Consider the following 14,714-nt stretch of genomic DNA (forward strand, 5'->3'; position numbering starts at 1 on the left):
CCACATACTCGTAAGTCTGTATTATATAAATCACTGCGAACGACGTCAATGAAGCTCCTGTCTTTACTCTGTCCACATACTCGTAAGTCTGTATTATATAAATCACTGTGAACGACGTCAATGAAGCTCCCGTCTTTACTCTGTCCACATACTCGTAAGTCTGTATTATATAAATCACTGTGAACGACGTCAATGAAGCGCCCGTCTTTACTCTGTCCACATACTCGTAAGTCTGTATTATATAAATCACTGTGAACGACGTCAATGAAGCTCCCGTCTTTACTCTGTCCACATACTCGTAAGTCTGTATTATATAAATCACTATGAACGACGTCAATGAAGCGCCCGTCTTTACTCTGTCCACATACTCGTAAGTCTGTATTATATAAATCACTGTAAACGACGTCAATGAAGCGCCCGTCTTTACTCTGTCCACATACTCGTAAGTCTGTATTATATAAATCACTATGAACGACGTCAATGAAGCGCCCGTCTTTACTCTGTCCACATACTCGTAAGTCTGTATTATATAAATCACTGTAAACGACGTCAATGAAGCGCCCGTCTTTACTCTGTCCACATACTCGTAAATCTGTTTTATATAAATCACTGTGAACGACGTCAATGAAGCGCCCGTCTTTACTCTGTCCACATACTCGTAAGTCTGTATTATATAAATCACTGTGAACGACGTCAATGAAGCGCCCGTCTTTACTCTGTCCACATACTCGTAAGTCTGTATTATATAAATCACTGTGAACGACGTCAATGAAGCGCCCGTCTTTACTCTGTCCACATACTCGTAAGTCTGTATTATATAAATCACTGTGAACGACGTCAATGAAGCGCCCGTCTTTACTCTGTCCACATACTCGTAAGTCTGTATTATATAAATCACTGTGAACGACGTCAATGAAGCGCCCGTCTTTACTCTGTCCACATACTCGTAAGTCTGTATTATATAAATCACTGTGAACGACGTCAATGAAGCGCCCGTCTTTACTCTGTCCACATACTCGTAAGTCTGTATTATATAAATCACTGTGAACGACGTCAATGAAGCGCCCGTCTTTACTCTGTCCACATACTCGTAAGTCTGTATTATATAAATCACTGTGAACGACGTCAATGAAGCGCCCGTCTTTACTCTGTCCACATACTCGTAAGTCTGTATTATATAAATCACTGTGAACGACGTCAATGAAGCGCCCGTCTTTACTCTGTCCACATACTCGTAAGTCTGTATTATATAAATCACTGTGAACGACGTCAATGAAGCGCCCGTCTTTACTCTGTCCACATACTCGTAAGTCTGTATTATATAAATCACTGTGAACGACGTCAATGAAGCGCCCGTCTTTACTCTGTCCACATACTCGTAAGTCTGTATTATATAAATCACTGTGAACGACGTCAATGAAGCGCCCGTCTTTACTCTGTCCACATACTCGTAAGTCTGTATTATATAAATCACTGTGAACGACGTCAATGAAGCGCCCGTCTTTACTCTGTCCACATACTCGTAAGTCTGTATTATATAAATCACTGTGAACGACGTCAATGAAGCGCCCGTCTTTACTCTGTCCACATACTCGTAAGTCTGTATTATATAAATCACTGTGAACGACGTCAATGAAGCGCCCGTCTTTACTCTGTCCACATACTCGTAAGTCTGTATTATATAAATCACTGTGAACGACGTCAATGAAGCGCCCGTCTTTACTCTGTCCACATACTCGTAAGTCTGTATTATATAAATCACTGTGAACGACGTCAATGAAGCGCCCGTCTTTACTCTGTCCACATACTCGTAAGTCTGTATTATATAAATCACTGTGAACGACGTCAATGAAGCGCCCGTCTTTACTCTGTCCACATACTCGTAAGTCTGTATTATATAAATCACTGTGAACGACGTCAATGAAGCGCCCGTCTTTACTCTGTCCACATACTCGTAAGTCTGTATTATATAAATCACTGTGAACGACGTCAATGAAGCGCCCGTCTTTACTCTGTCCACATACTCGTAAGTCTGTATTATATAAATCACTGTGAACGACGTCAATGAAGCGCCCGTCTTTACTCTGTCCACATACTCGTAAGTCTGTATTATATAAATCACACTGTGAACGACGTCAATGAAGCGCCCGTCTTTACTCTGTCCACATACTCGTAAGTCTGTATTATATAAATCACTGTGAACGACGTCAATGAAGCGCCCGTCTTTACTCTGTCCACATACTCGTAAGTCTGTATTATATAAATCACTGTGAACGACGTCAATGAAGCGCCCGTCTTTACTCTGTCCACATACTCGTAAGTCTGTATTATATAAATCACTGTGAACGACGTCAATGAAGCGCCCGTCTTTACTCTGTCCACATACTCGTAAGTCTGTATTATATAAATCACTGTGAACGACGTCAATGAAGCGCCCGTCTTTACTCTGTCCACATACTCGTAAGTCTGTATTATATAAATCACTGTGAACGACGTCAATGAAGCGCCCGTCTTTACTCTGTCCACATACTCGTAAGTCTGTATTATATAAATCACTGTGAACGACGTCAATGAAGCGCCCGTCTTTACTCTGTCCACATACTCGTAAAGTCTGTATTATATAAATCACTGTGAACGACGTCAATGAAGCGCCCGTCTTTACTCTGTCCACATACTCGTAAGTCTGTATTATATAAATCACTGTGAACGACGTCAATGAAGCGCCCGTCTTTACTCTGTCCACATACTCGTAAGTCTGTATTATATAAATCACTGTGAACGACGTCAATGAAGCGCCCGTCTTTACTCTGTCCACATACTCGTAAGTCTGTATTATATAAATCACTGTGAACGACGTCAATGAAGCGCCCGTCTTTACTCTGTCCACATACTCGTAAGTCTGTATTATATAAATCACTGTGAACGACGTCAATGAAGCGCCCGTCTTTACTCTGTCCACATACTCGTAAGTCTGTATTATATAAATCACTGTGAACGACGTCAATGAAGCGCCCGTCTTTACTCTGTCCACATACTCGTAAGTCTGTATTATATAAATCACTGTGAACGACGTCAATGAAGCGCCCGTCTTTACTCTGTCCACATACTCGTAAGTCTGTATTATATAAATCACTGTGAACGACGTCAATGAAGCGCCCGTCTTTACTCTGTCCACATACTCGTAAGTCTGTTTTATATAAATCACTGTGAACGACGTCAATGAAGCGCCCGTCTTTACTCTGTCCACATACTCGTAAGTCTGTATTATATAAATCACTGTGAACGACGTCAATGAAGCGCCCGTCTTTACTCTGTCCACATACTCGTAATGTCTGTATTATATAAATCACTGTGAACGACGTCAATGAAGCGCCCGTCTTTACTCTGTCCACATACTCGTAAGTCTGTATTATATAAATCACTGTGAACGACGTCAATGAAGCGCCCGTCTTTACTCTGTCCACATACTCGTAAGTCTGTATTATATAAATCACTGTGAACGACGTCAATGAAGCGCCCGTCTTTACTCTGTCCACATACTCGTAAGTCTGTATTATATAAATCACTGTGAACGACGTCAATGAAGCGCCCGTCTTTACTCTGTCCACATACTCGTAAGTCTGTATTATATAAATCACTGTGAACGACGTCAATGAAGCGCCCGTCTTTACTCTGTCCACATACTCGTAAGTCTGTATTATATAAATCACTGTGAACGACGTCAATGAAGCGCCCGTCTTTACTCTGTCCACATACTCGTAAGTCTGTATTATATAAATCACTGTGAACGACGTCAATGAAGCGCCCGTCTTTACTCTGTCCACATACTCGTAAGTCTGTATTATATAAATCACTGTGAACGACGTCAATGAAGCGCCCGTCTTTACTCTGTCCACATACTCGTAAGTCTGTATTATATAAATCACTGTGAACGACGTCAATGAAGCGCCCGTCTTTACTCTGTCCACATACTCGTAAGTCTGTATTATATAAATCACTGTGAACGACGTCAATGAAGCGCCCGTCTTTACTCTGTCCACATACTCGTAAGTCTGTATTATATAAATCACTGTGAACGACGTCAATGAAGCGCCCGTCTTTACTCTGTCCACATACTCGTAAGTCTGTATTATATAAATCACTGTGAACGACGTCAATGAAGCGCCCGTCTTTACTCTGTCCACATACTCGTAAGTCTGTATTATATAAATCACTGTGAACGACGTCAATGAAGCGCCCGTCTTTACTCTGTCCACATACTCGTAAGTCTGTATTATATAAATCACTGTGAACGACGTCAATGAAGCGCCCGTCTTTACTCTGTCCACATACTCGTAAGTCTGTATTATATAAATCACTGTGAACGACGTCAATGAAGCGCCCGTCTTTACTCTGTCCACATACTCGTAAGTCTGTATTATATAAATCACTGTGAACGACGTCAATGAAGCGCCCGTCTTTACTCTGTCCACATACTCGTAAGTCTGTATTATATAAATCACTGTGAACGACGTCAATGAAGCGCCCGTCTTTACTCTGTCCACATACTCGTAAGTCTGTATTATATAAATCACTGTGAACGACGTCAATGAAGCGCCCGTCTTTACTCTGTCCACATACTCGTATGTCTGTATTATATAAATCACTGTGAACGACGTCAATGAAGCGCCCGTCTTTACTCTGTCCACATACTCGTAAGTCTGTATTATATAAATCACTGTGAACGACGTCAATGAAGCGCCCGTCTTTACTCTGTCCACATACTCGTAAGTCTGTATTATATAAATCACTGTGAACGACGTCAATGAAGCGCCCGTCTTTACTCTGTCCACATACTCGTAAGTCTGTATTATATAAATCACTGTGAACGACGTCAATGAAGCGCCCGTCTTTACTCTGTCCACATACTCGTAAGTCTGTATTTATATAAATCACTGTGAACGACGTCAATGAAGCGCCCGTCTTTACTCTGTCCACATACTCGTAAGTCTGTATTATATAAATCACTGTGAACGACGTCAATGAAGCGCCCGTCTTTACTCTGTCCACATACTCGTAAGTCTGTATTATATAAATCACTGTGAACGACGTCAATGAAGCGCCCGTCTTTACTCTGTCCACATACTCGTAAGTCTGTATTATATAAATCACTGTGAACGACGTCAATGAAGCGCCCGTCTTTACTCTGTCCACATACTCGTAAGTCTGTATTATATAAATCACTGTGAACGACGTCAATGAAGCGCCCGTCTTTACTCTGTCCACATACTCGTAAGTCTGTATTATATAAATCACTGTGAACGACGTCAATGAAGCGCCCGTCTTTACTCTGTCCACATACTCGTAAGTCTGTATTATATAAATCACTGTGAACGACGTCAATGAAGCGCCCGTCTTTACTCTGTCCACATACTCGTAAGTCTGTATTATATAAATCACTGTGAACGACGTCAATGAAGCGCCCGTCTTTACTCTGTCCACATACTCGTAAGTCTGTATTATATAAATCACTGTGAACGACGTCAATGAAGCGCCCGTCTTTACTCTGTCCACATACTCGTAAGTCTGTATTATATAAATCACTGTGAACGACGTCAATGAAGCGCCCGTCTTTACTCTGTCCACATACTCGTAAGTCTGTATTATATAAATCACTGTGAACGACGTCAATGAAGCGCCCGTCTTTACTCTGTCCACATACTCGTAAGTCTGTATTATATAAATCACTGTGAACGACGTCAATGAAGCGCCCGTCTTTACTCTGTCCACATACTCGTAAGTCTGTATTATATAAATCACTGTGAACGACGTCAATGAAGCGCCCGTCTTTACTCTGTCCACATACTCGTAAGTCTGTATTATATAAATCACTGTGAACGACGTCAATGAAGCGCCCGTCTTTACTCTGTCCACATACTCGTAAGTCTGTATTATATAAATCACTGTGAACGACGTCAATGAAGCGCCCGTCTTTACTCTGTCCACATACTCGTAAGTCTGTATTATATAAATCACTGTGAACGACGTCAATGAAGCGCCCGTCTTTACTCTGTCCACATACTCGTAAGTCTGTATTATATAAATCACTGTGAACGACGTCAATGAAGCGCCCGTCTTTACTCTGTCCACATACTCGTAAGTCTGTATTATATAAATCACTGTGAACGACGTCAATGAAGCGCCCGTCTTTACTCTGTCCACATACTCGTAAGTCTGTATTATATAAATCACTGTGAACGACGTCAATGAAGCGCCCGTCTTTACTCTGTCCACATACTCGTAAGTCTGTATTATATAAATCACTGTGAACGACGTCAATGAAGCGCCCGTCTTTACTCTGTCCACATACTCGTAAGTCTGTATTATATAAATCACTGTGAACGACGTCAATGAAGCGCCCGTCTTTACTCTGTCCACATACTCGTAAGTCTGTATTATATAAATCACTGTGAACGACGTCAATGAAGCGCCCGTCTTTACTCTGTCCACATACTCGTAAGTCTGTATTATATAAATCACTGTGAACGACGTCAATGAAGCGCCCGTCTTTACTCTGTCCACATACTCGTAAGTCTGTATTATATAAATCACTGTGAACGACGTCAATGAAGCGCCCGTCTTTACTCTGTCCACATACTCGTAAGTCTGTATTATATAAATCACTGTGAACGACGTCAATGAAGCGCCCGTCTTTACTCTGTCCACATACTCGTAAGTCTGTATTATATAAATCACTGTGAACGACGTCAATGAAGCGCCCGTCTTTACTCTGTCCACATACTCGTAAGTCTGTATTATATAAATCACTGTGAACGACGTCAATGAAGCGCCCGTCTTTACTCTGTCCACATACTCGTAAGTCTGTATTATATAAATCACTGTGAACGACGTCAATGAAGCGCCCGTCTTTACTCTGTCCACATACTCGTAAGTCTGTATTATATAAATCACTGTGAACGACGTCAATGAAGCGCCCGTCTTTACTCTGTCCACATACTCGTAAGTCTGTATTATATAAATCACTGTGAACGACGTCAATGAAGCGCCCGTCTTTACTCTGTCCACATACTCGTAAGTCTGTATTATATAAATCACTGTGAACGACGTCAATGAAGCGCCCGTCTTTACTCTGTCCACATACTCGTAAGTCTGTATTATATAAATCACTGTGAACGACGTCAATGAAGCGCCCGTCTTTACTCTGTCCACATACTCGTAAGTCTGTATTATATAAATCACTGTGAACGACGTCAATGAAGCGCCCGTCTTTACTCTGTCCACATACTCGTAAGTCTGTATTATATAAATCACTGTGAACGACGTCAATGAAGCGCCCGTCTTTACTCTGTCCACATACTCGTAAGTCTGTATTATATAAATCACTGTGAACGACGTCAATGAAGCGCCCGTCTTTACTCTGTCCACATACTCGTAAGTCTGTATTATATAAATCACTGTGAACGACGTCAATGAAGCGCCCGTCTTTACTCTGTCCACATACTCGTAATGTCTGTATTATATAAATCACTGTGAACGACGTCAATGAAGCGCCCGTCTTTACTCTGTCCACATACTCGTAAGTCTGTATTATATAAATCACTGTGAACGACGTCAATGAAGCGCCCGTCTTTACTCTGTCCACATACTCGTAAGTCTGTATTATATAAATCACTGTGAACGACGTCAATGAAGCGCCCGTCTTTACTCTGTCCACATACTCGTAAGTCTGTATTATATAAATCACTGTGAACGACGTCAATGAAGCGCCCGTCTTTACTCTGTCCACATACTCGTAAGTCTGTATTATATAAATCACTGTGAACGACGTCAATGAAGCTCCCGTCTTTACTCTGTCCACATACTCGTAAGTCTGTATTATATAAATCACTGTGAACGACGTCAATGAAGCGCCCGTCTTTACTCTGTCCACATACTCGTAAGTCTGTATTATATAAATCACTGTGAACGACGTCAATGAAGCGCCCGTCTTTACTCTGTCCACATACTCGTAAGTCTGTATTATATAAATCACTGTGAACGACGTCAATGAAGCGCCCGTCTTTACTCTGTCCACATACTCGTAAGTCTGTATTATATAAATCACTGTGAACGACGTCAATGAAGCGCCCGTCTTTACTCTGTCCACATACTCGTAAGTCTGTATTATATAAATCACTGTGAACGACGTCAATGAAGCGCCCGTCTTTACTCTGTCCACATACTCGTAAGTCTGTATTATATAAATCACTGTGAACGACGTCAATGAAGCGCCCGTCTTTACTCTGTCCACATACTCGTAAGTCTGTATTATATAAATCACTGTGAACGACGTCAATGAAGCGCCCGTCTTTACTCTGTCCACATACTCGTAAGTCTGTATTATATAAATCACTGTGAACGACGTCAATGAAGCGCCCGTCTTTACTCTGTCCACATACTCGTAAGTCTGTATTATATAAATCACTGTGAACGACGTCAATGAAGCGCCCGTCTTTACTCTGTCCACATACTCGTAAGTCTGTATTATATAAATCACTGTGAACGACGTCAATGAAGCGCCCGTCTTTACTCTGTCCACATACTCGTAAGTCTGTATTATATAAATCACTGTGAACGACGTCAATGAAGCGCCCGTCTTTACTCTGTCCACATACTCGTAAGTCTGTATTATATAAATCACTGTGAACGACGTCAATGAAGCGCCCGTCTTTACTCTGTCCACATACTCGTAAGTCTGTATTATATAAATCACTGTGAACGACGTCAATGAAGCGCCCGTCTTTACTCTGTCCACATACTCGTAAGTCTGTATTATATAAATCACTGTGAACGACGTCAATGAAGCGCCCGTCTTTACTCTGTCCACATACTCGTAAGTCTGTATTATATAAATCACTGTGAACGACGTCAATGAAGCGCCCGTCTTTACTCTGTCCACATACTCGTAAGTCTGTATTATATAAATCACTGTGAACGACGTCAATGAAGCGCCCGTCTTTACTCTGTCCACATACTCGTAAGTCTGTATTATATAAATCACTGTGAACGACGTCAATGAAGCGCCCGTCTTTACTCTGTCCACATACTCGTAAGTCTGTATTATATAAATCACTGTGAACGACGTCAATGAAGCGCCCGTCTTTACTCTGTCCACATACTCGTAAGTCTGTATTATATAAATCACTGTGAACGACGTCAATGAAGCGCCCGTCTTTACTCTGTCCACATACTCGTAAGTCTGTATTATATAAATCACTGTGAACGACGTCAATGAAGCGCCCGTCTTTACTCTGTCCACATACTCGTAAGTCTGTTTTATATAAATCACTGTGAACGACGTCAATGAAGCGCCCGTCTTTACTCTGTCCACATACTCGTAAGTCTGTATTATATAAATCACTGTGAACGACGTCAATGAAGCGCCCGTCTTTACTCTGTCCACATACTCGTAAGTCTGTATTATATAAATCACTGTGAACGACGTCAATGAAGCGCCCGTCTTTACTCTGTCCACATACTCGTAAGTCTGTATTATATAAATCACTGTGAACGACGTCAATGAAGCGCCCGTCTTTACTCTGTCCACATACTCGTAAGTCTGTATTATATAAATCACTGTGAACGACGTCAATGAAGCGCCCGTCTTTACTCTGTCCACATACTCGTAAGTCTGTATTATATAAATCACTGTGAACGACGTCAATGAAGCGCCCGTCTTTACTCTGTCCACATACTCGTAAGTCTGTATTATATAAATCACTGTGAACGACGTCAATGAAGCGCCCGTCTTTACTCTGTCCACATACTCGTAAGTCTGTATTATATAAATCACTGTGAACGACGTCAATGAAGCGCCCGTCTTTACTCTGTCCACATACTCGTAAGTCTGTATTATATAAATCACTGTGAACGACGTCAATGAAGCGCCCGTCTTTACTCTGTCCACATACTCGTATGTCTGTATTATATAAATCACTGTGAACGACGTCAATGAAGCGCCCGTCTTTACTCTGTCCACATACTCGTAATGTCTGTATTATATAAATCACTGTGAACGACGTCAATGAAGCGCCCGTCTTTACTCTGTCCACATACTCGTAAGTCTGTATTATATAAATCACTGTGAACGACGTCAATGAAGCGCCCGTCTTTACTCTGTCCACATACTCGTAAGTCTGTATTATATAAATCACTGTGAACGACGTCAATGAAGCGCCCGTCTTTACTCTGTCCACATACTCGTAAGTCTGTATTATATAAATCACTGTGAACGACGTCAATGAAGCGCCCGTCTTTACTCTGTCCACATACTCGTAAGTCTGTATTATATAAATCACTGTGAACGACGTCAATGAAGCGCCCGTCTTTACTCTGTCCACATACTCGTAAGTCTGTATTATATAAATCACTGTGAACGACGTCAATGAAGCGCCCGTCTTTACTCTGTCCACATACTCGTAAGTCTGTATTATATAAATCACTGTGAACGACGTCAATGAAGCGCCCGTCTTTACTCTGTCCACATACTCGTAAGTCTGTATTATATAAATCACTGTGAACGACGTCAATGAAGCGCCCGTCTTTACTCTGTCCACATACTCGTAAGTCTGTATTATATAAATCACTGTGAACGACGTCAATGAAGCGCCCGTCTTTACTCTGTCCACATACTCGTAAGTCTGTATTATATAAATCACTGTGAACGACGTCAATGAAGCGCCCGTCTTTACTCTGTCCACATACTCGTAAGTCTGTATTATATAAATCACTGTGAACGACGTCAATGAAGCGCCCGTCTTTACTCTGTCCACATACTCGTAAGTCTGTATTATATAAATCACTGTGAACGACGTCAATGAAGCGCCCGTCTTTACTCTGTCCACATACTCGTAAGTCTGTATTATATAAATCACTGTGAACGACGTCAATGAAGCGCCCGTCTTTACTCTGTCCACATACTCGTAAGTCTGTATTATATAAATCACTGTGAACGACGTCAATGAAGCGCCCGTCTTTACTCTGTCCACATACTCGTAAGTCTGTTTATTATATAAATCACTGTGAACGACGTCAATGAAGCGCCCGTCTTTACTCTGTCCACATACTCGTAAGTCTGTATTATATAAATCACTGTGAACGACGTCAATGAAGCGCCCGTCTTTACTCTGTCCACATACTCGTAGTCTGTATTATATAAATCACTGTGAACGACGTCAATGAAGCGCCCGTCTTTACTCTGTCCACATACTCGTAAGTCTGTATTATATAAATCACTGTGAACGACGTCAATGAAGCGCCCGTCTTTACTCTGTCCACATACTCGTAAGTCTGTATTATATAAATCACTGTGAACGACGTCAATGAAGCGCCCGTCTTTACTCTGTCCACATACTCGTAAGTCTGTATTATATAAATCACTGTGAACGACGTCAATGAAGCGCCCGTCTTTACTCTGTCCACATACTCGTAAGTCTGTATTATATAAATCACTGTGAACGACGTCAATGAAGCGCCCGTCTTTACTCTGTCCACATACTCGTAAGTCTGTATTATATAAATCACTGTGAACGACGTCAATGAAGCGCCCGTCTTTACTCTGTCCACATACTCGTAAGTCTGTATTATATAAATCACTGTGAACGACGTCAATGAAGCGCCCGTCTTTACTCTGTCCACATACTCGTAAGTCTGTATTATATAAATCACTGTGAACGACGTCAATGAAGCGCCCGTCTTTACTCTGTCCACATACTCGTAAGTCTGTATTATATAAATCACTGTGAACGACGTCAATGAAGCGCCCGTCTTTACTCTGTCCACATACTCGTAAGTCTGTATTATATAAATCACTGTGAACGACGTCAATGAAGCGCCCGTCTTTACTCTGTCCACATACTCGTAAGTCTGTATTATATAAATCACTGTGAACGACGTCAATGAAGCGCCCGTCTTTACTCTGTCCACATACTCGTAAGTCTGTATTATATAAATCACTGTGAACGACGTCAATGAAGCGCCCGTCTTTACTCTGTCCACATACTCGTAAGTCTGTATTATATAAATCACTGTGAACGACGTCAATGAAGCGCCCGTCTTTACTCTGTCCACATACTCGTAAGTCTGTATTATATAAATCACTGTGAACGACGTCAATGAAGCGCCCGTCTTTACTCTGTCCACATACTCGTAAGTCTGTATTATATAAATCACTGTGAACGACGTCAATGAAGCGCCCGTCTTTACTCTGTCCACATACTCGTAAGTCTGTATTATATAAATCACTGTGAACGACGTCAATGAAGCGCCCGTCTTTACTCTGTCCACATACTCGTAAGTCTGTATTATATAAATCACTGTGAACGACGTCAATGAAGCGCCCGTCTTTACTCTGTCCACATACTCGTAAGTCTGTATTATATAAATCACTGTGAACGACGTCAATGAAGCGCCCGTCTTTACTCTGTCCACATACTCGTAAGTCTGTATTATATAAATCACTGTGAACGACGTCAATGAAGCGCCCGTCTTTACTCTGTCCACATACTCGTAAGTCTGTATTATATAAATCACTGTGAACGACGTCAATGAAGCGCCCGTCTTTACTCTGTCCACATACTCGTAAGTCTGTATTATATAAATCACTGTGAACGACGTCAATGAAGCGCCCGTCTTTACTCTGTCCACATACTCGTAAGTCTGTATTATATAAATCACTGTGAACGACGTCAATGAAGCGCCCGTCTTTACTCTGTCCACATACTCGTAAGTCTGTATTATATAAATCACTGTGAACGACGTCAATGAAGCGCCCGTCTTTACTCTGTCCACATACTCGTAAGTCTGTATTATATAAATCACTGTGAACGACGTCAATGAAGCGCCCGTCTTTACTCTGTCCACATACTCGTAAGTCTGTATTATATAAATCACTGTGAACGACGTCAATGAAGCGCCCGTCTTTACTCTGTCCACATACTCGTAAGTCTGTATTATATAAATCACTGTGAACGACGTCAATGAAGCGCCCGTCTTTACTCTGTCCACATACTCGTAAGTCTGTATTATATAAATCACTGTGAACGACGTCAATGAAGCGCCCGTCTTTACTCTGTCCACATACTCGTAAGTCTGTATTATATAAATCACTGTGAACGACGTCAATGAAGCGCCCGTCTTTACTCTGTCCACATACTCGTAAGTCTGTATTATATAAATCACTGTGAACGACGTCAATGAAGCGCCCGTCTTTACTCTGTCCACATACTCGTAAGTCTGTATTATATAAATCACTGTGAACGACGTCAATGAAGCGCCCGTCTTTACTCTGTCCACATACTCGTAAGTCTGTATTATATAAATCACTGTGAACGACGTCAATGAAGCGCCCGTCTTTACTCTGTCCACATACTCGTAAGTCTGTATTATATAAATCACTGTGAACGACGTCAATGAAGCGCCCGTCTTTACTCTGTCCACATACTCGTATGTCTGTGTATTATATAAATCACTGTGAACGACGTCAATGAAGCGCCCGTCTTTACTCTGTCCACATACTCGTAAGTCTGTATTATATAAATCACTGTGAACGACGTCAATGAAGCGCCCGTCTTTACTCTGTCCACATACTCGTAAGTCTGTATTATATAAATCACTGTGAACGACGTCAATGAAGCGCCCGTCTTTACTCTGTCCACATACTCGTAAGTCTGTATTATATAAATCACTGTGAACGACGTCAATGAAGCGCCCGTCTTTACTCTGTCCACATACTCGTAAGTCTGTATTATATAAATCACTGTGAACGACGTCAATGAAGCGCCCGTCTTTACTCTGTCCACATACTCGTAAGTCTGTATTATATAAATCACTGTGAACGACGTCAATGAAGCGCCCGTCTTTACTCTGTCCACATACTCGTAAGTCTGTATTATATAAATCACTGTGAACGACGTCAATGAAGCGCCCGTCTTTACTCTGTCCACATACTCGTAAGTCTGTATTATATAAATCACTGTGAACGACGTCAATGAAGCGCCCGTCTTTACTCTGTCCACATACTCGTAGTCTGTATTATATAAATCACTGTGAACGACGTCAATGAAGCGCCCGTCTTTACTCTGTCCACATACTCGTAAGTCTGTATTATATAAATCACTGTGAACGACGTCAATGAAGCGCCCGTCTTTACTCTGTCCACATACTCGTAAGTCTGTATTATATAAATCATACTGTGAACGACGTCAATGAAGCGCCCGTCTTTACTCTGTCCACATACTCGTAAGTCTGTATTATATAAATCACTGTGAACGACGTCAATGAAGCGCCCGTCTTTACTCTGTCCACATACTCGTAAGTCTGTATTATATAAATCACTGTGAACGACGTCAATGAAGCGCCCGTCTTTACTCTGTCCACATACTCGTAAGTCTGTATTATATAAATCACTGTGAACGACGTCAATGAAGCGCCCGTCTTTACTCTGTCCACATACTCGTAAGTCTGTATTTATATAAATCACTGTGAACGACGTCAATGAAGCGCCCGTCTTTACTCTGTCCACATACTCGTAAGTCTGTATTATATAAATCACTGTGAACGACGTCAATGAAGCGCCCGTCTTTACTCTGTCCACATACTCGTAAGTCTGTATTATATAAATCACTGTGAACGACGTCAATGAAGCGCCCGTCTTTACTCTGTCCACATACTCGTAA

General features: G+C 41.6%; 1 protein-coding gene across 1 annotated transcript in view; it reads left to right on the forward strand.

Annotated features, from left to right (window-relative positions):
- Positions 1-14,714, forward strand: part of LOC138304686 (protocadherin Fat 4-like) — a 43,570-nt gene that overhangs the window by 16,189 nt on the left and 12,667 nt on the right. The gene's annotated exons all lie outside the window — the stretch shown is intronic.

This window comes from Argopecten irradians, chromosome 12 (assembly GCF_041381155.1).
Source record: "Argopecten irradians isolate NY chromosome 12, Ai_NY, whole genome shotgun sequence".
NCBI classification, from domain to species: domain Eukaryota; kingdom Metazoa; phylum Mollusca; class Bivalvia; order Pectinida; family Pectinidae; genus Argopecten; species Argopecten irradians.